We start from the raw sequence: 15,692 nt of genomic DNA, 5'->3' as shown, positions 1-15,692 counted from the left end.
GATTGCTTAATGCCTAGTTACGGGCGAGCCATAAGAAAGATTTGTTTTCGTTTTTATCTTTACTTTATTTATTTTCATTTTACTTTATATTTATTTATATTTTTTTTATTTTTTTGCTGTCAGATTTTATTTCAAGACAAAAATAAAAAGTTCTCCCTAATACTAATAGCCGGGGCTGTCATGGCCCAGTGCCTTGCAATTGATGTTGCATTATGTACAATTATTTGTTCTCATTGACATTCAATGACGTTTTTGTAGTACTTAGTCAACCCCACCACAATATCATCACTACCACTACTATATACCACCAGCACCACATCATCATCACTACCACTACTACTACACACACAACCACATCGTCATCAATACCACGACTACTGCAACCACCACCACCATTATTATCATTACCACTATTACTGCAACCACCACCATCATATCATCTTCATTACTACTACTACTACAACCAGCACCACCACTACTACTACAACCACCACCACCACATCATTATCATATCACTACTATACAACTACAACCACCACCACATCATCATCACTACTCTACTACTACAACCCACCACAATATCATCACTACCATACTTCCACAACCACCAAACCAATCATCATCAAACCACTACTACTACATCCACAACCACATCGTCATCACTACCACTACTACTGCAACCACACCACTATATCATCATCATTACACTTTACTACAACACACCACCACCACCACAACTACTTCAACCGCAACACATCATCATCACTATCACTTACTACTACACCACACCAGCACCACATCATTATCACTATCACTAACTACTACACCCTACCACACATCATCACACTACCATACTACTGCAACCACCACCACTTATCATCATCATTAACTACACTACAACCTACCACCACAAACTACTACAACCACCACGCATCATCATCACTATCACTACTACACACCACCACCACCAGCACATCTCATTCATACACACTACTTACAACCACCAAACCACATCGTCATCACTACCACTACTACTGCAACCCACCACCACCTATCATCCTCATTACCACTACTACTACAACCATCACCACACATCATCATCCCTACCACTACTATACAACCACCACCACATAATCATCACTAACTACTGCTACACTACAATCATAAACCACCACCACATCATCAATACCAGTAACTACTTACAATCACCACACCACATCGACTAAACTTACCACAGTACTACAATCACTACCATTAGTTTTGGAGCTTTACTTCATTTGAAATAAGGAAACTTCGGAATTGTATTTGGCATTGTGTTGAAATATCATAATATAATTCTAATCAGTTATCTGTTTAGAACTAGATACTATACAATATGTATGCCAAATACCATCCCAATTCCTCTTTCTTGTGTGCGGAAATTCCTCTTTCGGCATTAAAATTCCTACGAGTGGTGTCTGAAATTCCTGTGAACCAAATTTAAAGTTGGCGTCTCTTTGCTATAGTGATGCAGTGAGTGTGAGAGAGTCATCACTACACAAATAAACAACAGAAACAATTTAAAAACAGGACTATGACACGTAACCACTCACACACGAGGCTATACTATTTATCCTTTTCTCTATATAGAACAGGACAAGACAAACAAGAGCTTGACTCTCTCTCTCTCTCTCTCTCTCTTTACACTTCGCATTGATGTTTGTCGTCTGACGAGTTCAATTCTCGGTCGACCTGTCAATATTCCTTTTTGCCTAGGACGTAATCATTAATAGAATGTTGTACGGTTTTGACCGTGAAGAAAACCTTAAGAAGTCACATTTATATATTTTAGAGACATCGTTTTGAATAAGTTTGAGTTAAACGAGCGAGCAGGAAGTTATTTTCTTAGATTTCATGAACGGCCGATCAGCGCTTGTTTACTATAGTAACGCAATGGGAGCGATCTATATTCATGTTTTCGTCCCACTGAGTCATCAACCACATGATTTGTTGCTGTCAACGATTGGATATTTCTTCATAAATGTAAACACGCTGCTTTGTTTACAAAAGTTATAAACATACTCATGTGTCAAGCTGAACAAAATGACCAATCGTGATGTTAGATATTTCAAAACCTGTGAACACTTTTCACCAAGTGGGTCACTTTGAGGCACATTTTGCAATGTGACCAATGACCTCGAGCACGTGGAAATTTAATATAGATCATGACCATTCCCAGCTCATGTCTTAATGGCGGATGGTTTTCCCATCGAGGCCGCTGGTTGGCTAGCCAATAAGAGCACCGTACGGTTTCCATTGGGTAAATTCCTTGGACAACCTAAAGGTATCAAATTCTATCTTTAGGTACACGCAGCCTCTAAAAGAGAATTAACTAAAGTACTGCAATTTTTTTGTAATGAATCCAATGGCGAATATTGCTTATCTTCTGCCATGTACATAAATCTCTTTCTCTTATCACTCTCTCCTCTCCCGCTCACCCCCCCCCCCCTCTCTCTCTCTCTCTCTCTCTCTCTCTCTCTCTCTCTCTAACTATCTATCTATATTACAAAATATCTAACTACATTGTTCTCTCCCCCCCCCTCTCTATCTATCTATCTATCCCTCACTCTGTCTCTGTCTCTTTCTATCTATCTATTTCTATATATCTATATATCTGCCTATCTATCTATCTCTCTCTTATCATTTTTTTAATTCACTCATCAGTAATTTTGCTGTCCTATTTCCCCTGAATAAACTCTCATTTATGTAATTTGAATTATTCATCACAATTATATCTTTCCTTTAAACACAATAAGAACCTCACATTAATGTGTTGGGTTTTTTTTCTTCTTATTTGCTTATTGAAGTAGGATTTTGAGCCCGAAACGTTCCGTGTTTGGTATAATGTTGTTTTTTTTTTCGAAACTGTTATATTCATTTTGTTCATTACTTTTTACAGCTCATTGTGGCCAGTATTTACCTCCGATTTCTAAGCATTAAACTGAAAATATAAATTGCTTGTTACCCATTGGATAAGACGATAGTTTATTGCAAAGTATTTAGTGCCAGGTCTGACAGACTCAGCCACCAGATTCACTGTTGGGCGGACAGAGATAAAATGATTGACTTCACCAGGGATTGATCCTATTCATTCTCGGGTGTGATTCAAGTGATTCAAGTGGTCCACCAACTTAGCTATTTAGTTGACTATAAAAATAAGACTTTAAAATAGTTTTTCTTACTTTGAGTTTGAGAGCTTATAGCCCTTAATAAAACAGAGTGACAAATTAGGGAGCAGGCACTGGTGTAAGATAAAGGTCTTAACGAGTGTGTGTAAAACATCGCCACTCAAAGCAGTCGAGGCAGACTGATTTTTTGCGATGTTCATTTATTTCGTTCTTGCGTTTTCCTCTATGCTTTGTCTGGTACTGTTTCATACACCCTTATCTGATCTTTAATAAAACACATAAATTTAACCAAAGTTGTATAATGGGGCAGTTTGGCTCAGCTGTACGACCTTTGCTTCGTATCCGAAGGGTACCGAGTTCGAATACCAGCTGCGCTGTGTGGCCTTGAGCAAGTCACTTCGCCCTTGCTCAAATGGTGGCGCTGTACTGCGACTGGTTATTCCAGTCTTCCTTTGGATTGATCCAAGACAATCCCCTAGGACGATAAGGACTATTAAATATATATATATCCCTATATAATAAATAATATTAATATATAATATATAATATATATATACATCACAGTATCAGATAGAGCAGAGAAGTCAAGATCGATCAAGATGACTTCTAAATTGTTATAATTGGTCTAAAAGTCTCATACGACTTCTTAAAACGTTATATGAACCTTCTACTTGCAGCCGGAATCATTGGCCTTCCAGATGATGAAGATTATTCGCGAAGATTTGACACAGGGGACTTAAAATGAATGCGGGTTTTTTTTTTCATCTTAGGCTACGGACAAGGAGGCTAAGACGGACACGAACTTCCTGTTGCATAGGGACGGACGCGCAAGTTCCAAGTTTGAGAGTATTTCGAAGATGAAGGTCGATCGATATTTGAAGGATGAGTGTTCGGGCCAAAATTTTAAATACCCGTTTTTTTCAGAGTACAACAGCGTGAGAGATGGCTATGTAATATACCTCAACCAGCAAAACAACTGAAGAGAAAAGGGAATTTGGAGGCATCAAAACATGTATTTTTGTAATTTAAAATCAGGAATCGGTGGAGCAAAAAGATGTTAATCAAAACATGCTTGACTTTTCACTTCTGAATTTGAAGGTTACACCCCCCCCCTCCCTCCAAATCCCGATCACCATCATAATCATCATCATCATCATCATCATCATCATCATCATCATCATCATCATCATCATCATTATTTATATCAGATACAATCAACATTGATAATTGCTGAACATAAAATTGTTTTTGAATATCAGTTTATGCATGACTATATGTAAAATTGCTATTTGCAAAATTTGAGGTGCCTTTGCAAAGAAATAGTTAATACCTGTTATTTATCCCGCCGAGGCAGAAAAGGGGTTCATTTGCATGACAATGTCAACGATGTCAAAACATTGCTATTATTTGGTCCAGACGCAGCATTACATTTGCCGTTTCAGGGATCACAAGCAAATCATTGATGTGTAACCTGTTCTCCCAAAACGGTACGATCTGGTTGAACCCTATATAGGTAATTTAAAATTAAAACGACTACAAATTTGAAATTGTGACTCAGAGTCATAGAACGACACTATGTCAAACAAAATCAGCCCCCCAAATTGCAACGACGAAATTGCCAAAGAAATTAAACAACGGGAACAACACATCCCAAACCATCAATTTGAAAAAGAAATAAGAAAAGAATATCAAAAGACCCTGAAAACTTTGCCTGACCATAGCATGTTTTTAAGTGTCCCAATAACGATTAATGAAATGAAAGGAGCTATAAAGAAGATAAAAAATGGCAAATCTGCTGTCATAAATGGAATATACCCCGACATGATTACTAACTTTGGACCAGAAACAATAGACTGGCAGGCAAATACCATGACAGACATCATGGAAAAGGTCACATATCCACAAATTTGGAAACATGCCAAAGTAATCGCCATATTAAAACCAGGCAAAGCAATGACTGAACCATCCAGCTATAGACCAATATCTCTACTTTGTTGCTTATACAAGCTCCTGGAAAGAATCGTACTAGAGCGAATGTAAATCCTTGCATACCACCAGAACAAGCGGGCTTTAGACCACAAAGAAGCACAAGGAACAGGTCCTTGCACTGACCTCACATTGAAGCAGGCTTTGAGAACAAAAAGAAGACTGGTACAGTCCTAATAGACTTATCTGCAGCTTACGATACTGTTTGGACAGGCGACTGATGTTAAAGCTCTCAAAAATAATTCCTTGTAGAAAGACGCTTAAACTGCTCTCATACTGGGGAAAACAAAAGCAAAACAAGCAAAATTAAAAATGGGGTACCACAAGGTTCAGTTTTAGCACCGACTTTCTTCAATGTTTATATCTCCGACATGCCGAACTGCGAAGCACTCAAACTTGGATACGCTGATGACTGGGCCTTAGCCTATCAATCGAAAAACTGGAAAGAAATTGAAGATTCTAAGCAAAGACCCCACCCCCCTGAAACAATATTTTGATGGGTGGTACCTACAAATGAATACCACCAAATCAGTATCTACAAACTTCCACTTGAATATTCGAGAGGTAACAAAAGAACTGAAGATCACAGCCGGTAACTCAATACTACCCCCAGACCCCAATCCTAAATACCTTAGCATTACATTGGACAGACAACTAAACTATCGCAAACACATTGAGGGAACAAATAAAATCGTAAAAAGAGACAGCCTGGTGAAAAAAACTCGCAAGTACCACCAGGGGAGCCTCACCACAGGTACTGAGAACGTCTGCTTTGGCACTGTGCTATAATGTGGGAGAATACTGTGCCCCTGTTTGGGTGAGGAGCATTGACATCCGATTAAGAGAATCAATGAGAACTATAATAGAATGTCTCAAGTCAACTCCAACTCCGTAGCTCCCAACTCTGAGCGGCATTGCACCACCAAGTCTTAGACGACAAGACGCTAATCAAAGAATGCATACAAGAATTGACGACGCCACAGACAACATTCCCATAAAATCAATCAAAAAGGGGGCACCTTTAACAACAAGACTCAAATCGAGAAGACCTTTCCACTTAACAAAAATGGCAGACTTCAGTGTGGAGGAAAACTGGAGAGAAATGTGGAACAGGGAAACACCAAGAGGAGGAAACATCATTAAAGATCCAACTAAAAGAGTGCCTGCATTCAATAACGCCAGGAAATACTGGATTTCCTCAAATCGCGTCTTAACTGGACATGGCAGAACTACATCAAATATGTGCAGATGGAAACTTGGAAACAGTGATACCTGCCAGAAATGTCAGGCAGCCCCAGAGATCAGCGATCACATCGTCTTCCACTGTCCAGTAACTAAACTTGAAGTGGCTACGAAACCGTCCTTAGGCGGAGGAAGACTTTAGAAGATGGGTTGACGAAATTAATTTGGAGGTGTAGCCATACGCTACAACTACTACTATGTCCAGACGAATAGGGCCCGAAATCTGAATTCTGAATCTAAATAAGAAAAACCAAATTTGAGTTGTTGCTTTCTTGTTTTGTTTTATTCAATGTGAGAATTGTATTTACTCTCTACCATACGATTAAAAGCTAACCGAGGTTAGTATTTGCATGTATAGGGAATGAGATTAGCGGAAGAGTAGTGTCCCTTGATTGGATGTCACCCATAGTCTGTGACGTCACCGTCGAAAAAGTTATTAGAGAGAGAACGTCATATTGGTTGTGCGCATGCGTCTCTCGTCCTCGCGGAAGCGAGGAAGCGGTTTTCACGATCGCTCTTGAGAGGTCTGATCCGCCAAAATTAAATAAAACATGGTGCGCAAAGCTCGTATGTAGACTTCAGAGTTTTGATCCGCCGATCGTAAAAATCGGGACTTCAGAGGTTTGATCTGTAGACCATCGATATTATGCTTTAGATTCCTAGTGTGAGGTTTTGGGATATGTCCCCAGAGAGCGGTAGAGCAAGTATATAACCGAAACCATCAACATAAGGAAAAGCTAGAGTTTGACTAGAAGAGGGATAGAAGATAGAGGGATTCCGTGGTAGGCTTCCCTCTAGACCAGGCCGATACACTGAGACTAGCACAGAAGAGAAGAGGGAGAAATACGGAGAAAGCCGTATTCTGCGGCGTGGCTTTGATAGAAAAATTATAATAATAAAGGAAAGGAACTCAAGATTAACAACAACAATATAATTATTACAAAAACTAAGTTACATCTACAACACAAATGAGAACGACACAACTCTACTTATCCATCAATTCTGCTTGTCTTTCTGCTTCCATCCAACGAATAAAGAACACCATGGCACATAGAAATACTAAAATAAAATAAAACACGACCGCTGTACCCCGCATTGTGTTCAGTCACGAAAATTCAAGAAACCCTCTCTGAACTCTCCCTCCTCGTGCATCGCTTTTTATAGCGATGGTTCGGACCCCTTGATTGGGTAGTCGAGGAATTCAGACAAACTAGCAACCCGTGGAGTGTTCGGTCAACTCCGGACACGATCGGGTTATGGCCTAGCAACCAGTGACAAGACATAGCACGAATATGTATTTTTTAAATATCTCCTGTTATTAAATGAATGGGGGATTTTAACTTGTCAATTTTATATATGTACTATGATATGTTGATGTAAAGCGCCAGTGTGCAATTTGAAGGAACTGGTCCCTATATGAATTCATCATATTCTAATATTCTTATTCTTATTCTTCTCAACAACTAAGTAATTTGATTCAACTCTCACATTCTTGGGTTTACTTCCAATGTTCAGCACCCAAAGAATCTTGACATAATACCGTTTATATGGTAAGTCACATATTTGATTCGTCTGCAAAAGTGAACAATATTCTATTGTTGTAGTCGTTGTTGCTGATGAGGGGTGGGGGGTTTTTTGTCAAGAGAGGGGTACAGGATTACTTTGTTTTACGAAGCTATGCGTCACGATTGCTTTGGTATAGCTTTTCATGTTTAACATCAAAGTATTTACCAATGATCTAATTTATTGACAATTCACTTCTCTCGAGTTCCAAACACGAGATTGTTTGGACATGTTTAAGGGCGGATTACCTCGAAGCAGAGAAAATAACAAAGTATTTTTGTATGTGTACTAGATACTTGGCCTAGTTAATGCCTATATTTTTTCACTGTTTCACTGTTATTATGGCTTTCATTAAAGAGTGCTTGGGAAGTAAGAATAAAACGAGATTTTATATGGCGCAATATCCACGTAATGAGCTCAAATGCTTTGCTAAGGTTTACACAGCAACACTGTCATGAAGGAAGAGCGTGACCTATATTTTCTCATCAACAAATTCACTTATCTCGAGATTCCATAACAGTAGAGATGTTAACACTGTAATCCTTCACGCACGACAACGAAAAACACGTTCGTGTTAAAAATCGCCTGGAACTTTAATCTGTACTTGATAGTCACCCAAGGTCATGAGAGTTATCGATATTATTGTTTTCATGGCCTTGGTTTAGTTATAACATTATATTTTTTCACCATATAATTGCATTACTTGTGGCTTTCATAATAGGGAGCTAGAGAAGTTAGAATAAGACAAACTTTGTAAAAATAGAAAATATAGAACCTGAACTATCTATACTTGCGGTCAGAATTGCATCAAAGCTTTTGAAAACTTGATTCCATTCTGTTGATTTATATTTTGTTTTATATTAATATCATAAAATGTTGGAAATGAACAGTCACGAGGCAGGGCTTCTCCGAGATTACGAAATATTCCAGTTGTACAGTTTCTTACAAAGTCACCGTTAAAGTCGGTAAATATAAAAATATTAGAAGAGTAAATAGAATGCGTTTATAAGACGAGATTAGAAGTGGATTTTTGTTTAATTTAAAGTGCCAACCAAAAAAAGAAAAACATCACATTGTTGCGTATTACTCCCTTTTGATCGTTTTTTCAAAAAAATACATAACAAGTCATACTAACCCAACTCGATACAAGTTCAGTTCGGTGCAGAGATGAAAAAAAATAGTTTAAAAGGTGAAGGGCAGAAGTCATTATTTTTTCGTTAAAAGACTGCGTACCTTGGCCTTCGATTCAAACTGTTTTCGCCGGTAACAAAATTACGTCACAAGCGGTCATCGATGCATTTTTAGCTTGAGTGGTTTATTCCAATTAGAGACTACAAATAAAATTTAACACTTTGGTTTACGGTAACGTTTATTCCAGTTACTGGACAATGAAGATTACGCAAATCGGTGCACAGTAAATCGTGTGTTGCTTTGTCTTTGATGTCTCAAATGATCATAATTCTGCCGTTGTTTTGAAAGACACAGTATATGCAACGGTAATCACATAGCACATACTGTGTGCTTTAATAAAACGGCAAATTCATCTCTATCAATGAAAACTATCGTCCTCCTATTAATGCTTTGCGTTTTTTAAAGAAAAAATCATAACATCCGCCAGCTGGATATAGATAGTATGCAGATGACGTCACTCAGGCCTTTGTTATTGTTTTTGCCATCCGCGTTTGTGAGTTGTTTTCACTAAACTGTATTAACCCGACTATAAAAGTTCATGGTTACACAGAGTTTGTGTGTTGGTCCGTTATACTTCCGGATGGCAATGTTGTGAACTCCTTGGCCAAGCGCATTCTATCTATTGCCTACCTACCAACACACAAAACTATGTGTAACCTTAAACCACTTGAAGGCTTTTTACCCCTCAACCAATGTGGCTGTCAAATAGCAATAGCTGAGATTTTCAAAACGACGCCCTCACCCCTCCCCAGACTTGCTGAGTTCAGTTCAAGTCTGGACGTAAAATGGATCAAGTCATAACATTGATGTTTTGATCGTGTTAACTCCCTCCTTATCGACCATTTTCCAGATTTTCCTCAAAACTTCATTATTACACAACATAAAAAAAGAATTTTAAAGCTCTAACTCAAAGGGAATAAGAACATGCTATACATAATTTGGTTTAGTTCTTATAACTATAACAAAAATATTCTTCACAGTTTGTGATGAACAAAAGAAATCTAAATGAGAATAAAGTTGGTTGCATCGTAACAAATGTGACAATCTTCCTATAGTTGGTAAGGAAGGGGTTAAGTGTTTTTTGCGATATTCGATGATTGTGAACGAGCTAATTCTTGCCATATACCATAATTGTGGATGTTGCTGAAAAAGATGAAAACAATTCAATTTCAATTGACTATATTATGGGCAATACAAATCGCATTTGTTTCACATCCCTTCGTGACTTATTTTTGTAGTCCCGTATTTTTCCAATGTTACCCAACCATTTATCCAGGATACTTGCAATAAAAGTCGTTAAATTTGGTATCGAATTAATCACAGACGTGTGGGATCAGTTTCATCTTCACGTGTTACGTTCTCAACCAAATTTGGTTTTAAAAAACAGTAGTCCTTCAGAGCCATTAGGTCCATGGAACCAGAGTTTATCCGGTCTTAGCGTGAAATGACCAACAGCAATTGCTTGCTATACTATGGATAGGACACTATTGTATCGCACGGTACTTTCCGCCAGATCAAACAGACAAGGATACCCATTAACTGTTGGGCAGAAAGGGGGTCAGACTTCACTCGGGAATCAATCTCGGTCCTTTTGCGTATGAAGCGAGTGCTCTATCAACTGACCAATCGAAATTTAAAAAGCGTTCTGATGCTTGTGTCCACAATTGTAGATTTGATTGATTTTTCAAAATTTCAAGGGACTGGCAACATTTTTTTATGAATGCAGACAAAAAAGAGAACTCTTGAAATACTTGTCTTGCATGCTTTGATGGGAAACGTCAAAAAGAGGGAAAAGGACTGTATATCACCTTTGGCAAGCATCTTTGTAATGGGATTTCCTTGGGACAATGCAACCATGACGAAGAAGACACCCTCAAATTGTTCCATATTGTGCAGGGCCTTCAAAGACAATCATTCATACAAACAGACCCCGAGATACTGGTGTTATTGTCATCCTCTTAGCCATTTATCATTATGTCATTGCAGCTAATCCAGCAGCTAATATTTGCATTAAATCTTATAAGAAAGTCAAAGAAATGTTTTAATCTGAACAGCATTGCCACAAACAATGGTCAAGAGACTTGCAGCATCCATGTATTGTTTCATTCATTTACGGGTTCTGTCAGCAAATCTGCTTTCCAGTTTAAAATGAAGCGGCCATGTTAGTTGTCTTCGTTTTGTCATGTTTTTTGCCATGAGACATTGGCAAAAACCATGATGCAATGGACGTTGGAGGTAGACAGAAGGAGAGGACGGCAAACAAGGTGCTGGATTGATAGTGTAAAGGAATGGACAATGACGAACATCCCAACCCTAACGAGGAAATCTGAAGACAGATCTTGATGGAGGACCCTTACTGTTGTCATCTCTCTTGTCTCATCTACGACCACCCCGCACAGGAGAATGAGGTGAGGTGGGGTGAGGTTCAAGTCATAACATCCTTACCAAAGTCCCATTGTCTCCTGTTATTCATGAATTGCCAAATATCGTGGATGTTCCATTTCACATATCTCAACGTCGCTATGTGACTCTTTGTATGACGACTATACAAAGGTGAAGCCAATGAACACAATATGGATCTCATAAGGATGAACATTTTCATGTTCTGTATCAGCAATTTGAAAGGAGTGTCTTTCAAGCGAGTATTTGAGCCACAGTCAATGAGTCATTGGTGTCTTACCAAATCCAAATAATGCGAATGAAAAGAAGATAATGATAGACTGATTCATGTTTTGACCACGCTGATTGAAGCCATAGCTGTCTTCCATATTAATAGGATGTTCCGCTTTCCGATGCAAATGCACGAACGCAACATTGGACTACAGTCTGTTTTGTAGATGTCAATATGCAAATTATACATACATATCTTATACGAGATTTGAAATCTTGGCTATTTCTTTCACTACCTGTACATTATATCTTTTTGAATTGTTATTATCAACCAATAATATCATGGTGTCTGTTAACGACAGAAGTCTGGTTCTTAAATAAATTGTTTTCAATATGAAAACGCTATTTTAAATAAATCCGTCGAATTTACTTCGTTTAATATATTTATGATTAATTGATAATATTATTCTGTTTAGAAACTTTTGATGTAGGGAACATCGTGCACATGCAAACTCCCCTGATGAGATGGAATATGTCATTAAAAAGCTCAGATCTAAGTCTAGTACTAGTAAACATATTTTTCACAACGAATAAATGTGACGGTCTTCAAGAAAGAAAAAAAGAAACAATATAGTATGGATAGATAATGTTAAGGCATTTGACAAATAAGTATTAATCAAGGGACTTCTCCTCAAAATCAAAAAGGCAAACATCGATCAAAGAATGTTTGTCTGAGTCATGAACTCCCTGACAAATTAAAAGGCTCGAGTAAGAACAGGAAGTAGAAGGACTGATAAACGTAATTTACAAATTATGTTAATCTCTTTAGTAGCTTCCATTTGTTGTCAACTAATATTTTGTTTTGGCAACAGTTTTCATCAAGGCATTTCACAAGAAGAGACTTGCTGCATTAAAAATATGAAAAAGTGCAACAACTCTGTTAAATTAAGACAATATACCTAATATTTTTGTATACCGGTTTAAAACATATCAAGAAATATACTTTGTTATTTGGCTGGTATTGATTTACCACTAGCCTATGAGTATTATAATTAGTGACAAGCTTTAATGGGCGATAACTCCATTAAAATAATTTTAACTTATTCAGTTGCTCATATTTTTTTCTTGAAAAGTATTGTTTTATCAACAATGTTCGAGATGTTTCACAATTACAAATTACACACTTGTTTGTTTGTATTTTCCAATGTGATAAAAGGGCGATAACCCATTTGAATTTTGATATAGAGCTAAGATTTTTTGTACAGAGCCTAAAGACACATAACCAAAGTTTTTTTTTTTGTTCTTAGAGTGCAATAGATATCCTATTACCCTTTGAGTTCAATTTTTAGTAACAGAATTCAACGGCGATAACTCCATTATCCACGATCCGATTGATTTGCAATTTGGAAATAATGTTATTCTCTGTATGAGCTGTTATTTTTTTTTTCTTTACAAGTTATAATTTTCTTAACAGTTTAAGTGATATTCCTGAAAATCGTGCTCTTTTTAGAAAGGACGACGTAAATAAAGGACAATATCACCTTAAAATGATGTACAATTTTATGTTTTGTTCTTAGGTGATATATTATTTAAGTCCTATTCAAGTTTTTTGGTCACTTGCAAATTATCAAATTCTTGATATTATGAGAATTCTGATTTTAACCATAATTTCACCTTGTTTGACCTCTGTGTGACCCCAAAAAGTCAGATCCAAGTTCCAATCGGACAAAAATTATGTTATTTTTTGTCCGTTTATTTGGCTTATAAAGAAAGTGAAACTTTTACACGAATGCGAAATAACAATAGTCTCGGGGACCCTACTATTATACTTCAAAGCTTCTGAGTTGGATTATAATGAACGCATGCCAAATTCTCATGTGAGGAAATATAAATATAAGTTTATTTCAAGCATTTGGTCAATACAAAAAAATAGAGTCATTTATTTTGTCAGTAATAATGATTATTGGTAAAGATCATTCATAATAACTAAATATAAAATAAATATTAGTAAATATTCTTTGTATGATATCTGATTAGTCCAGCGGGGTATATCAATGAGAATGATGATGGTGATGATGAAAATGGATCTCCTTAGTAATGTATTTGAAATGCTTAAGCATTGTCTACAATTACTGATGTTGTTGTTTATGATCATGATGATGATATTGATGATGATGAAGATTATGATGATGATGATGATGATGATGATGATGATGATGATGATGATGATGATGATGATGATGATGATGATGATGATGATGATGATGATGATGATGATGATGATGATGATGATAATGATGATGATGATGATGATGGTGGTGGTGGGTGGTGATGATGATGATGATGATAAATGGTGATGGTGATGGTGATGATAATGATAATGATGATGATGATGATGATGATGATGATGATGATGATGATGATGATGATGATGATGATAATGGTTTTATATACAATGAGCATATAACCCAACAGGTAGTTTTGGATGGATTTCATTTGTTATAGTATTATTTAGTTTAGCTCAGAAAGGCAGCCCAAATGGGTCAGCAGCAAATTAAAGAAACATAAACAAATGCATTTACTGAGAATGATGAGTTATAATAATACTAATACTAATAATAATAATAATAATAATTATTATTATTATTATTATTATTATTATTATTATTATTATTATTATTATTATTATTATTATTATTATTATTATTATATTATTATTATTATTATTAAGAATTAGTGCTTAGGCCACTGGGACCCCCCCCCCCCCCCCCCCTTTGGGAGTTTATGCCACTATGTTTTTCAAATAATAGAACTTATTGGCCATACAAATTCCACTGTTACCGTAAAAATAAGTGTCATTTAAGAGAGTTATGGCTCTTTGAAAAAAGTGAGTTGTGTCCCCTTGCAAAAAAGAGACAACATGTCTTTCAAAGGCTCTGGAGACTACAATATTAATTCAAATATATGCAAATTGGGTATCAAACTGAAGGAAATTGAATATACTATCAAACTATGTGCACAAGCTTTCAATTTGTAAATATTATATAGATTCACAGAAAGTTGAAACAATTTGTCAGTAATCTCATGAAGTGTCATATCTAAACTTATGGGCTATTTCAGTGTTTTACACAAAAATTATTTTAAATATGGCCAAAAACAGCATGTTCATTAAAAATGTAGCACTGAAGAAAGCTATGGCCCAAGCCTTAACAACAACCTTCATATTTCTACGTCACAGGAAAAACTAAAAGTGTACGCAACCCTTAAAGTTTTCTCCACTTTGTGGGATGCCAAATTAATCATAATTTTCATTCTTTTTAAACATGGTATTGATGTCCAGTTGTCACATTTAAAAGTAAGTTGAAGGTGTGGTAAAAACAATAGATATATCATGAAAAAAGACTAATTTGTTCACAACCCAAGTGAAGCATCATTACCGAAGACTTTTGAACGAAATCGCATTGTTATATTATGAAGAATAATTGATACTCAAAAGGGATTCTTGATTCAAGATGCAGTAAGTACATAAAAACAATATCCTTATCTGTTTTGCAAACATGCTTTACTCCTTAACAGTTTGCACTGCTCACCAATTTATTACATATCCTCATCATCAGTAGCAAAATCCTCTTCGTCCTCTGAAGTGTCGTCAAGGAAACCACTGTCAAAGCTATCACTACCATCCTCGGCATATGTATCTTCGTCAGTACTGGTGCAGCTTTCTTCATACACAATTTCCTGCAACTCATCTGGAATGAAAGCATCTTTGAACCACTGTACTTCCAATTCATTTGCAGAATTTCTCTGCCAACCGTTATCCTCTGGTTTTGGAATGCTAGGATTCTGGCACACTGCATTCCTCCAAATGAGAGTTTGAAAGTTGGCTCTTGATATGTGCAGTGACAATACTTGACTACAAGGAGGCATCTGACA

This window comes from Berghia stephanieae, chromosome 3 (genome assembly GCF_034508935.2).
Source record: "Berghia stephanieae isolate SIO BIC M18660-M18661 chromosome 3, UCSD_Bste_1.3, whole genome shotgun sequence".
NCBI lineage: Eukaryota > Metazoa > Mollusca > Gastropoda > Nudibranchia > Aeolidiidae > Berghia > Berghia stephanieae.
This window is presented reverse-complemented; position numbering follows the sequence as displayed.